We start from the raw sequence: 13,723 nt of genomic DNA, 5'->3' as shown, positions 1-13,723 counted from the left end.
GGGACAGTAACTGCGTGTAAAACCTGAAGATAGAGACAAAATACTTTTTATCTGTCAGTCTGCAATTCATCTCATGTAAACAATAACGTGGCCACAGCGTGACGTGAAAAAAGGCACATACCTTTGATGTTGCGTGACGAACTCTGTATTCCTTGTCCACACGTAAAATCTCAGTTTTCGGTGATTCGAAACGCCGTTTACGTGTGGACGAAACAGCTACGTTTTCAAAATCACCCGTGTAGGTGTGGACGTAGCGTAAAAGAGTTAGTAGTTTACTTTCTTACTAGCTGCAGATTACTTGTATTTGCTTAATTGTTTACTAAATGTTTGAGGTGTGAAATAAACCGCAATTGAGCAAAATATGGGTGTGTGTGGTTGGAGGATGTGTTAGTGTGTGCGTGTGTGTGCGCGCGCGAGGGGGGGGGGGGCGCAAACATTTTTCTGTAAAACAAAGGGGGGCGCAGCAAAAAAAGTTTGGGAACCACTGCTCTGAATATCATCCAGCTGGTCAGTCTTTGTCTCCACATGTGTCTTTGTTTCTCTCCAGCTGTTCTAACAAACGTCACAGGTCTTTGTGACAGAGCAGACAGGATGGGTTGTTTTTATCATAGACCATAAAAATCCACTTTTGCCCTCATCCTGTTTGTATGCACAGCACTCTGATCCAAAAACCTTCATCCTTTCTCCCAGTAAGCATGTACTATGGTGTCTGTAGCAGCTGTTAGTCTTTATAACCATCACTGCTCCCAGCAGACATCAAACATCCTGCTGGTGTTTGCACAGTTTCTCTGTTTTTTAATAACGTAATAACTGTACAGTATTTTCATTGTTGTAAACAGTTTTTTGAATCCCCGTGCTCCACCTGCCTGGGAACACATGAATTTCTCAGTGAGGGACAATAAGGAATATTTCTATTCTACAGTGACCCATGTGTGACTATCACAGCAGGCCTGACACCATCATCATGTTCACACAGTAAGCTCTGATGTTTGGACCAGTCTTGTTGGACCCTTCAGCACCAATAATAACCTGTGACGCTGTCGTCGGTGCCTTTCTGCAGAGACGTTAGCTCAGCGTAGAGGCTAATCACTGGTGGCGTACCTTTACTCTTTGCTCTCTCAGTATCTCCAACACCTTCCTCCATCATCCTCTGCTTCTCTCATAATGAGGGAAAGACTCAGCGTACGCATTTTCATCTTCTTCTCCATCATCAGCCTCTCTCAGAATGGCATCCTTTAAACCTAGAAGCAGGTGACCTGGAAACTCCGTCTGCCATAATTCATAGTGTATTTCTCATCTCTGCCATCTTCCAGGCTCCCTGCTGAGTCCATAACCTGCTGGTACATTCATATTAAAGATAGGAACACTACTTTGTTATAGGTCAAAGAGCACAAAGGACATGCACACAGGCCTAAATCAGAAACTAAGTCCTGGAGTCGTGACCCGAGTCTTCCTGCTTCTGCTTCTGGACTCTGAGCTCGTCCCACACGCCTGAAATGAGCCCAGCTTAACACCCACACCTGAAAACAGCAGTGTCTCTGTGAGTGCATGGAGCGGGTGGTGAGCTGTTAACAGGGTGGAGGCACTGACTCAGTATAACCTGGTGTAAAGGTGGTGTTTCAGCCATGACTGATGTCAGATCTGCAGCATTAGTTAGTGACCATGGTTGATGCTGTAGCAGCTGATTACTTAGGAACTCGATACAGACATTTGAACAGTTTCTGCTCTAAATAAAATAAAATAAAGGAGCTTGGATTCGGACTACCTGTGTTACCTGTGTAGGGTCCAGGTATGACCTCCTGCAGGGACACACAGCCAAAGGTGAAGCTGGTGAAATATTTAAACATAACAATGTTTTTGTGCTGAGTGTTTGATTTATAGGACACATTTAAAACAGTGGCTGACCCAGTGATGAAGATGATGATGAGGCTGGTCTCTGCTGCCACCTGGTGTCTGTGTGTGAGTGCTACAGTCAGCTGTCCTCACAGACGGAGAAACAGCTTCAAGCCAGAGGGAGGAGGTCGGGGCGATGGCGGAGAACATGTGCTTCCTGTTTCTGTCTCTTTGAGATGATTTGTGTTTTTAACGTCAGGATCAGAGTGTTTTTCTGTGTGTGTGAGACACTTCCTGTTCACACTGACTCCATCAGCCACACCCCTCAAACCTCTGAAGCTCAGGTGAACACCATCCATCCTCATCTTTACCTCCCTCACACACCTCTGCAGACCACACAGACCCTGTTCATGCAGCCCCTCCACTAAACTCTGAACCAAAGAAGGATATGACATCATGGAGTGAGGTATCATGTGACCCTTAAAGCCTGGTATCCTCCTCTTATGCTCTCACACAGTGCTAGCATGATGCCTAATGTAAAGCTGCTCTAAGCTCATTTCTGTCTGCAGAGCCTCTGCTCATAGTGCAGGAGGCCAGTTTCACTAGAATCGTCCACTTGATGGCACAGTAGAGCAAATGAATCATCACAATGCTTCAAACCATAATTCGACCAGTTGGATGGAAGCTTCAGTTCATCACGAGGCTTCATCTCACCAACACTACTCACCAAGTCCCGTTCAGTTATGTTCTTATTATAGTTATAATAAGAGTCTGAACACATATTTGACCCATTTCACCTGAATTAACATTAAAACACCGTGAATCAGCAAGTTTTTTAACCTTTAACATGTTTTTAAACACAAATGAAATACTATACCATGAATTGCATCATTGTTGATGTTTTTTAATTTGTTTTTTAACCATTATGATCTATTTATTGATTATTTATCGCCTGTAATATATTTCTTATGACTGATTTTACTAACATGCTTTTATTTATTGACAGCTATTGTTACGGATTCAAATATTGGGGATGGATACAAGAGGAAAAACCAAAATAACAACACTGGTCCGGCCGGGTCAAGTCAAACGATGATTTAATGAATACACGCGTGGGAGATGGACACCATACAGCAGACAGCATCAGATCTCAAAATGGTGGAGCCTTGATCAAACTCTTATAGCCTCTAGTGGCCCCCACCTAATCATAAAAGCCTAAACATTCACATTCTTTCTCACACAGCGCCTAAGCTACGACCTTGGCTCCCTGTTTATCTGCTCCTGCTGAGATGGGGCAGAATGCTCTGTTCTCTTCTAACCAGACAAATAAGGTGATGACTTTCTGTGAACAGTATTTTCTTATAACTCAGCAGTATAATGCATCATAAAACAATATCATTCATTCACAATAAATCAGCAGTCTAATGTAATGCAATTCAGTTTACCAAATGTAATAGTTATCACCTTCTTCTAATTCAGGAGAATAATGCAAACTAAAACTACATAATAATTCACAATCTTTAATTAGGGGTCTAACATGGCATAAAATAATATTATAATCCGACAATTCTCCCTGATGAGCTCTTTAGACTTAAAGACCTCACTTACACCCTGCAATCCAGTGTTGCCGGGTTCATTTCTCCTTACTCCTGAGGCCCTTCGTCCCCCTGTTGGGTGAACCCTATGTGAGATGACCTCTGTGTTTGCGCAGTTCAGATGCAAGAAAAGCTTTTATTACAACAACAACAGTAGGTACAGATGATACTCCCATCACTCCCCAGTTCTCCCACAGCTTTATTTCGGTGCTACCTTATACCCTTCAAACGTACTCAGACTAGAACCTCTGTCCGAGGAGCTTTTAACCTTTATTTTATGGCTGTAGGCACCAGTGTCTTCCAGTCGGGTGATCCTCTGCTCTTGTTTCCTTCAACCTCAGGGGTTAGACAACCCTTCAGTCGTTGCACAGATCAGGGGATTATTCTGCCCCGATTTCAAACAATGATCTGTGTATTCTGGGGTCACAGCTGTGTTCCCCAGAAAAAGGAACAGGAACGTGTTCTCCTTATGACCAAGAGCCTCTCGAACCTCGTTGGTCTGGTGTTCCTGGATTTCCGCCAACCGCTTCATGGTTATTGCTGTGTTTATGGGATCCATCCTTTTGAGGTGACTAACTGGAGCCCAAAATGCCATGACACTTGAACCCAGTTGGTGTTTCAGCAGTCACTGTGTCTGTCTCTGCTGCGAAGGATCCTCGTATATCTGTGACCTCGTCTGGTGTCTGTTCCTTTCTCTGTAAGAGACAGAAAACCAAAACACCTCTCTTCCTAGCTCTAACAATCTAATGTTGTTATCTACTGATCTTTGGTGGTTCAGAATGTGTGTGTAAGCGTGTTTGCATTTAGCCCGCTGCACTGGCATTTCCTACACTTTATCAGTCCGGACCATCACGCCGAACGAAGCTTATGACCTTCAAAAGACCGAGTGCCAACTCATTATAAGCACATTTGCAAGGTATATATGAAAATGATTAAAACCACTCATTCTAATAAAAGACATCAAAAACAAATCAGCCATTTTTAATTCTAACATGTGTCAATTCAACGGAGCTAGAAAATTAAAAGAAAAGGTTAGTGACCTCATATCTTAGAAAGTATCAGACTTTCTCCTATCCAGTGTCGTTGCTCCAGTCTTGTTATCCTGTGTTAGGGAATGAAATCAATTTAATTGTCATGTTAGATCTGTTCAACTCCTGGCTCCGCCCAGAGCCTGCGTCTTCACAATTGTCTACAAACAAAACCTGTATTAATATGAACTTCACTTCAACATGAACTTGTTGACTACTTTTGACACCTGTAAATAGAAGATTAACATGAAGTTATAACAATCACTGTAATACAAATGTGAATGTAATGTCAATAGCTTCAATAAATGTTCAATGCAATGCTTGTTATATGATTCTGATGTAACAATAATGCTGATGCTAAAATAACAGTAAAACACCCCCTTTTTATCCCTTACTGACCACAGCAGGGGCCTCTATGTTTTGATCCAGCCATGAATCCAGCTCACCTGATTCATCACTGAGCCCCACCGGCACTGGCATCTGACAGGGTGGTGCTGCATATTCTTCCTTTAATGTCACTATTTTCAATCTGCTAATTAGAGTGTTTAAACATGAAGTAGACTACGTCCACAACAAGTCAATACAGCTGTAAATGTGGCCAATTATCAATCTATTACCAATCAATAACAAAAAATAGCTTTATTTTATGCATGCTTTTAGTCAACCATTCACCCACAGGATCTCCAATCCCAGAAAATTCCTTCCCCTCATTTAATGAGTCTGTCCTCCTTCCATGCCCTGGTAACTGGTCCATCCAGAGCCATATCATCTTGAAATATACATACAACAAGCCAAACCACACCTTGGTCACACCAACCCTTTTCCGCCCTGAAGATGTCCAACGCCATCTTAGTCTGGACTGTCAAAGGTGACTTTAACGCTGATTGTTCCGACAATCCATTTATAACATTTCCTGGTCAGATTAGCCAATCCCTGCACACTGGAATAAACATAATCAACATGATCAACATTTTTCCTGTGTGTTATTTCACCATCTTATCAATTCCAACGCTCCATCCTTATGTGGTTTGCTACATTATGTTTATCTAGAACTCCACTCTGTCTCTAAATGTTTGAAGAATTTTTCATGTTTGGGGTCAAATTTTAAGAATTTGACCATAGTTGAAATTAATGATGTTATCACCCCCATCGGGGCTTACCTTTCCCACTTCTGATGATATTCCTCCCTATTCTTTGCAAGTACCCCCTTTTGGTGGCGAGAAACTGTTGGTGTGGTCAAGTGGGTGCTGTAAAAACAAAAGCTCAGGACAGAACAGTTATCAGTCACGTACTTCATACAAAATTAGCATATATTGAATTTCATATTGATCCTCTGAGTGTAATGGTACATTTTAATTTGAATTTATCAAAGCTAAACACAATAATTTTTCTTTCTTTTTTTTTTGCTCTTGTTCTTGTGCAGCACCACATCTCAGCACATGCCCCTGTCGGTTCTATCTTACTTTTCTAAATTATTGACTATTTCAATGGAGAACCTAAATGACGTGGACCAGTGTTTGTCATTACATATCTCTATTTTGAATGTGACAAGTCTTTTTTTCCCCTGTTATTCATAGACATCAATAGAGTTTTTGTCTTTATCTATCAAAATTAATTGGCTTTTTACAGTGGCCTGCTATGGATAATAATAACATGTTCAGTCAGGAGTGAAATCAAAGCTTCTCTCCACTTTAGCATTTAACATTCCCAACAATATAATGTGATACATTAATTGAAACACAGCTAATAAAACACAATTTTCTTGATGGAAACATCAGTAGCTCAAAATTAGCAACCAAAGGGTTAAGTCTGCAGTTCACACTCATGTGAAGCTACAGCCTCCCCCTTTAGTCTCTGTCATCCTTCTACTCCTGCAAAAACAAAACAAAGCAAGACAAAACTTCCACCCTTCTTTTACAGGCTGGGTGAATTGTTTGTGGGCATTTACTAATCCTAAAGTCGGTACCGTTTTTGTCTCAGTATCAAGTCAGTTAAAACTTTTAGTCGTCAGTCCATCACAGTCCAGTCACATGCATACATTCACACACATTCATACCAGATATTGCTGATAATGGAGTCTCACACGCAACCTATTCGAGCCTCCATCACCAGCAAGATGACGTCATCATTTTAAAGGAAAAACAGTTCCTTGTTTTTTGACTGGATTGACTCGCTGCAATCCTTTTAGGCTCAGGACTTCTCATGTGATCAATGTCCCATATAAGTGAATTTCTCCCAAGCCCATTATAATTATGGAGAAAAATACTTTGCGACTGTTTTCAGTAAGAATGTTTTATAGCGCTTTAAGATTCAATCTCTCAGGCCTGGATTAAAGAGCTGATTTGTTAAATCAGGAACTCACAAAATACCAAAATATCACCACCGGTGGATCACTCCTCTCAGATGTTCTTATTTCAGTGCACTGTAACAAAAGCAAAGACAAACGTAACCAATAAAATACTCATATAATAACAAATACTGGGGCCCGTTGCAAACATGTCCAAGCATAAAACCATCTTTCTCTCTCTTAGAGAAAGAAAACAATCCAAACCTCACTGATAAAATCAACCTAGTGTTAAGCAAAACCCAAAATCAACCAAAACTTCACCAGAAAGTTTTTCTCCGTCCCGGGACAATATTGTGTAGGCATACAGGTACCGTAACTTCTTTTTGCACTGACAAAAACGTGTTGGACTTATTTGATTCAATAGTGGACACTAGTTACACACAAATATTTTGCTTTGGTAGAAACTTAAACAACTGAGTTAAATCAACACAACCTTTTCATATTCAGTAAACCTGTGCATTTTGAGTTCATAGAACACGATTAAAACATGTTCAGATGGAGTAAGTTGAGCTCCTGGAATATTTTAATCCTTCACACTTCTATCATTTTTTTCAACACTATTCAATAACTTTTATCCAAATTCTACTTGGTCCCTTAAATACTACATGTTGTCTTCATATTGCATACGGTTCAACAAAGTCTAAATTCTGGTTACCATAAAAATTGAATGGGTCTACAACAACTACCATCCTCCTGTCTTTATCCTGATTGCAGGAGGGCTGGGAAATAACCCTGAAGTGATAGGTTACGAGGCAGGGTGCACCCCGGACAGGTCACCAGTCTATCACCTAGAAACAAACAACCATTTACACTTACATTCACGGATAATTTAGAATCATCAATTAACCTAGCTCTAATAGCTGCATGACTTTTCACTGTGGCAGGAAACCAGAATACCCAGAGAAAAACCCCTGCAAACTAGCCAGACTGTGGACTTGCACCCAGGACCTTCTTACTGTGGAGCAACAGCACTCACCAGCATGCCAACAATGTAGGAAATACAGGGAAGCTATGATTTCCTGTTGAATTTTGTACAGATCTTTAAAGCCTGAGGCAATTGTGTTAAATACACGTGGGATGCTTACGTAAATCTAAGGGCTGGCCCCCCTTTCTTTTTCTTTTTTTTATTTATTTATTTTTTCAGTGTGTTCCTCCTTCAATTAAATCTCAATCACAAAAATGTGGCGCTCCGAAATAAAGCTCACACCATTAATTCATCATTTTCACTCTGTACCACTGCTCCTTATCAGGCTGTGCGAAGCACAGTAAACAATTCAGTCGAGGCCTTAAGTCATAAACAGACATCACTCACAGACATTGTTTTCATAACTAAACTGCCTTAGACCCTGTCCCCTAAATCTACACAAATGCCCTCTGGGTGACATGAAATGCATTTAACCAATTAACAATCAATGGCTTCTTGTTGTTGTAACAGATTCTGTATTTGGACGTTTGTGTGCAGCATTTTGCGTATCAGCATAGCATTTGTTAGTAAAGCATTCTTCATTGCATCAGCGTGTGTGTATCACTCTTCATTGCACAAGCGTGTGTGTGTGTGTGTGGTTCACTTCTCAGTGAATTGAATCAGCATTTCGATTTGTGTGCGTGTGTGTGTGTCATTTCTCAGTCAATCAACGAGTGCATATGTGTTCATATGTGTGTTTCTCTTGATTCTGAGTCAGTGTATGTAGATGTGTGTGTTTGTGTTCATCACTTTCCTGTTCTGGTGTTCTGGGTAAACCATGGCCTGAAGCCCGTGCCCTGGGGTCCTGCCTCCCCCTTTTCAGTCCGTTTGCGTCCATTGGTGCTGCTGCCCAAAGTTCTGTCCATACTGGTTCTGGCCCCAATTGAGGCAGTCCTTTTCTCCAGTGTCCTGCATCTTCTCCTTGTCCAGCTCCTCCTTAACTTGACCCTTTTTGCTTCTGTAGCTCCTTCAGGGTTTGCTCCTGCTGTTGGAGCTTCTCGTCAGGTTTGGCAACCTCCTGCTCCAGCAAGCTCCGGCCTGATTTCAAGTCCTGTATCTGGGACTCCAAGCCTGACTGATGGGTTCGATTAGCAGCCAGCTCCTCCTGAGGCATGCTCAGTTTCTGCTCTGATGCCTTGAGCTCTCACTGAGGGCAGAAACCTCAGAGTCTTTTTTGTACACGTCAGATTGAAGTTTATTGATGTTTTCCTTGCTTTGCTCCACGGCCTTCTGCAGCTCTGCTGTCCGGCTCTTCTCAGAGGTCAGCTCCTGGCTGAGCCCCGACACCTGTGCCTTCAGCTTATGTTCTTCTGGTGCTTTTGTCCAATCTGAGGTGCCTCCTGACCTCAGTCACTCCTCATGTCTCTGGCACGCCCTTTTTGCTGCCCGATCATCCGTGTTGGTCCATCACTGTCCTGCACAGTTTTAATGCAGAGTTGTTAAGGTCAGCATTCTTTTGCTCGGCCTCACTTTTCATCCGGGCTTAATAGGCGTCTCGTCACAGCTCTGTCAGCTGAAGCTGTCTGGAAATCCCCCCCGTGTAGTGAAACGGGTCTTGGATTTAACGTTCTCCATCTCCGCTGCATGAGATCGCTTTCCTGCAGCACTGTTGACATTTTCAGGCTGTTGTTGTGGGTCCAGCTGCTGTAGCATTTGGTCAGGGTCACATCAAAGATGGTAGAGGGGAGAGCAAAGATGGTAGAGGGGAGAGCAGGAGTCCAGGTCAGCCTCGGCTTTCCGGGCTGACAAAGCAGCCTGTAATTAAGCATAAAGAGAAAAAACAAAAACAAAACAAAAACAGACGAACAGGAAAATGATGTTGTTTTGGCTGTGTTATTCAGAGAGGGGAGAAACACCGGGCCAGGCCCTGTGTCAGCCTTCTCTCCCCCTTTTTTTTTTTTTTTTTTTCTCACCATATAATCAACTCATAACCCACCAAGTTGACAGGTCAACACAGGTACATGTTAAAATTCTTAAGATCGTGTTTAAAAGCCCAAAAAAGAAATTTTCCTTCATTCAGTAATCACTTGTATTAATCAATCAGCAGAAAACATGTCACAATTTGACTCTTTTAACCACTAAATTTGTTGTTTCATCACTGGTTGGTCATACCAGTGTCTTTCTTTTTGAAGTCAATTTGTTGTCCTGCAACCCAGAGAGTTTATTTGTTAGTAGTGGATAAACCTTATCATTTAACAACAGGTGTATGTTAAGTTTTGCTGCTTTAACCTTGCTGGAAAATCTTCACGTGTTCATGAATGTAAGCTGTTTCTTCATTGCGTGTGTGTGTGTTTGTGGGTGGGTTATTTTAACTTTTTTCTCAAACAAGGCATTTCTGTACCACATGTCTTTCTCATACATTTCTCTGGTTGTGTGTGTGTTTTTATTTTGTTTCCCAAATTTTGATTTCCCACCTTAAATAACAGCATTCCATGTCTTCAGCCAGGAGTTAGCGCTTGCTTGTGAGATTCAGGGACACATGGCGCTAACAACAATTCAGTGAAAAACTTGCCTGAAAATTTCCAGCGATGGTAACCGATAACTGGAGGAGAAGATGTCCTTTAAGCTTCTTTTCAGGGTGGGGACAAAGTGAGAGGTCAAGCTGTAAAATTTTGAGCCAAAGCTTGGCCTGTCTGTCGTCCCAATTCTGTTAATCTATCCTTTTGCCACTGTACTCAGGTCTCCAGGTTGAGAGAAATCCACCTGTATTAACACACTAAAACATTCACTTACTATTTCTTTTCTGAAAACATCCACTTACTATTTCTTTTCTGAAAACATCTATTCGCTTCATCTGCCTAGATTTTACTCTCTCTCTCTCTCTTGGTGCATACTTCACACAGTCAGGCAGTTGCCTTTTATGGGCATGCAAAGTTCCTGTCACACACACTTACACTTAAATCAACTTACTCCCAAACACACATATACATACACACAGATAGACATTTGCGCGTTAATTTGTCACGAAGTATTTCACGGCCACTTCTAAAACCAGTCTAAACACAGTTCCTTTTTGGCGAACTTAAACCTATTTTGTCACGAGGTATTTCACGGCTACCTCTAGAACCAATCTAAACACAGTTCCTTTCGGCAAACTCAACCTATTTTACGTGTATTATGAAGTAATTCCGGCTACTTCCACCTGTTTTGCGCATTTCATGAAGTAATTCCGGCTACCTCTAACCCGTTTTGCGCATTTCATGAAGTAATTTTGGCTACTTCTAACCTCTTTTGCGCATTCTTCTAAACCTTTCCTGCGGTTTAAGACCAAACAGTGTTTTCTCACCCTCAGTCGTCTTTTGCTGGTTGTCAGGTTGTCTGGCTGAATCCCAGCGTCGTGGAATTAAAGCACCGGCCTGGACCCGAATTTCATGTCCCAGGTCTTTCACCTCTACCTGGAGAGGGCTGTCGACAGACTTCGGTGCTGGCTTCCCACGACGTCAGGATGCAGCAGTCAGACCTCATTGGAGTCACAGAAACGTGTCTGTTGTTTCCATCGCTAAGCTCGAAGGACCAATTTAAATGACAGGGGATTTCTAAAAATCACCCCGCAGTTCTTCAGCAGAGACACTTGAGTTAGAAAACACAAACACTGCAGTTGTCTTTACTCGCGAGGACAAGTGACAGAGCGCTCCTACACGTAAGAGACACTCACGGACTTGTGCTCTGTCACCATCTGTGTTCTTTATTTATACAAGAGAAATGAATACATTCATTCAGTGACATGAGCATGTGCATATGTGATTGTGTGTGTGTGTGTGTGTGTGTGCGAGGTCAGAACTGCTTGTTGAACTTCTTACTATCGCTGTGGAAAGATTCAGATACAAATATCAGAACACGTTTCATAAAGAACAATCAGTTCTGAGAAATGAAAAGAACAATCAGTTCTAAACAAGGAAAAGGTCATCATGCAATATTCTATCATCAATAAACTTATATCACTAAAAGCTTATACTGACTACTCAGTACAAGTTTCCATTGACATTAACATTTAAACTGTTACTAGTTCAGATATTGAGGGTGAGAACAGAAACAACAATTGGTCCAGGAGAGTCGGTCAAACAATGATTTTTAATGAACACATGCGTGGGGAGATGAACCCTGCACACAGACAGCATAGATCTCCGCCCAATGATACACAAGCAGTTGTTTTTATAACATCAGGGTATTATTTATGACTTGGTTCAAGCTATCATGTTTGGGACTCTCTAATCAAAAGTGAGCCTGACTTATGACCTTGGCTCCCTATATATTTCGTCTGCCTTCAACAACGGTGGGAGTGAAGCTCCCGTGAAATGTACTCTTTGTCCCCTCTATTATCAGAAAAAGCAAGGTCCTGACTCTCTGAAAACAGTGTTTCTTATAACTCAGCAGTATACTGCATCATAAACAATATCATTCATTCACAATAAATCAGCAGTCCAATGTAATACAAATCAGTTTAACAAATGTAATAGTTATCACCTTCTTCTAATTCAGGAGAATAATGCAAACTAAAACTACATAATAGTTTCACAATCTTTAATTAAGGGTATAACCTGGCATAAGATACTATAATAATCTCACAAAACCTATTTCCTGTATATTCCAGCATATGAAATAAAATAATCAAAGGAGCTTGCAAAGAAAAGCGTCTGGACTTCTTTAAGTTACTTGAAGACGTTTCACCTCTCATCCGAGAGGCTTCTTCAGTTCTAAGGTCAAATGGTGGAGAGTCCCAGATATAACCCTAGTGGGAGTGTCCCCCCACAGAGGGACAAAAGGACCCCCTGATGATCCTCTAATCGCCTGAGCCAAGGTGTGGAACTGGGTGTGGGTCCCAATCAGCCAGAGTTTCGGGTGATTTCATTGTGAAACCTGGCCCCACCTTATCATGCGAATTCCTGAGGTCAGATGGCCTAGGGTGTGAAGAGTGTCCTTTAAGGATAAAGGACACTCTTTCGAGGATGCCAATGTTCACATTTTGGACAGAGAGGACAGATGGTTTGAAAGAGGAGTGAAAGAAGCCATCTATGTCCACTGTGAGCGACCATCTTTGAACAGAGGCGGTGGTTTACGACACCAACTCTCTGCCATCTATAATCCAGTTTTGAGATCCCTTCCCAGACGCCTTAAGGCCCACTCACACCCTGGGCCATCTGACCTCAGGAATTCGCATGATAAGGTGGGGCCAGGTTTCACAATGAAATCACCCGAAACTCTGGCTGATTGGGACCCACACCCAGTTCCACACCTTGGCTCAGGCGATTAGAGGATCATCAGGGGGTCCTTTTGTCCCTCTGTGGGGGGACACTCCCACTAGGGTTATATCTGGGACTCTCCACCATTTGACCTTAGAACTGAAGAAGCCTCTCGGATGAGAGGTGAAACGTCTTCAAGTAACTTAAAGAAGTCCAGACGCTTTTCTTTGCAAGCTCCTTTGACTACGATGACCTGGATGACTGAGAACCTTCACAGACAGAAATAAAATAATGTTTTGTGTTTCCACTCCAGAGTGGGGCGGGTGGAGGTCTGCCCACAGCGGTCATGTCAGTGGGAGGATCTGGGGGTTTCTCTGTCAATGTCACGTTCCCATGGCAGCGTGCTTGCTTAGATTTGAAGTGTTATGGTCCTGGGTCGGTGACCCAGTGTTTTTTGAGTTTTGTACTTTTGGTTTCTTTACATGGTTCCTTAGTTTTTTATTTTTTCTTGAGTTCTAGTTTTAGGGTTTGTTATGTAGCTTCCTTGTGTTCTGCATTTCCTGTTTTATTGTGAAGGTCTGTGTCTTATGCCAGAGTGTTCAGTTTGCGTTTCCCCTGTCTCGTCTTGTCAATCAAAATCGGCTGTGCCTCCCTCCTGTGTGTAGTTTCCTCTTTCCCCTCTGTGTATTTACAGTGTGTGTTGTCTCGTGTTTGTCGCTGAATTGTCGGTGTCGTCTCCTTCACGTCTCCCTGCATATCTTTCTAAGGATTTCAGG

Source organism: Neolamprologus multifasciatus, chromosome 11 (assembly GCF_963576455.1).
Source record: "Neolamprologus multifasciatus chromosome 11, fNeoMul1.2, whole genome shotgun sequence".
Taxonomy (NCBI): Eukaryota; Metazoa; Chordata; class Actinopteri; order Cichliformes; family Cichlidae; genus Neolamprologus; species Neolamprologus multifasciatus.
The sequence above is the reverse complement of the archived record's forward strand: the minus strand, read 5'-3'. Positions refer to the sequence as shown.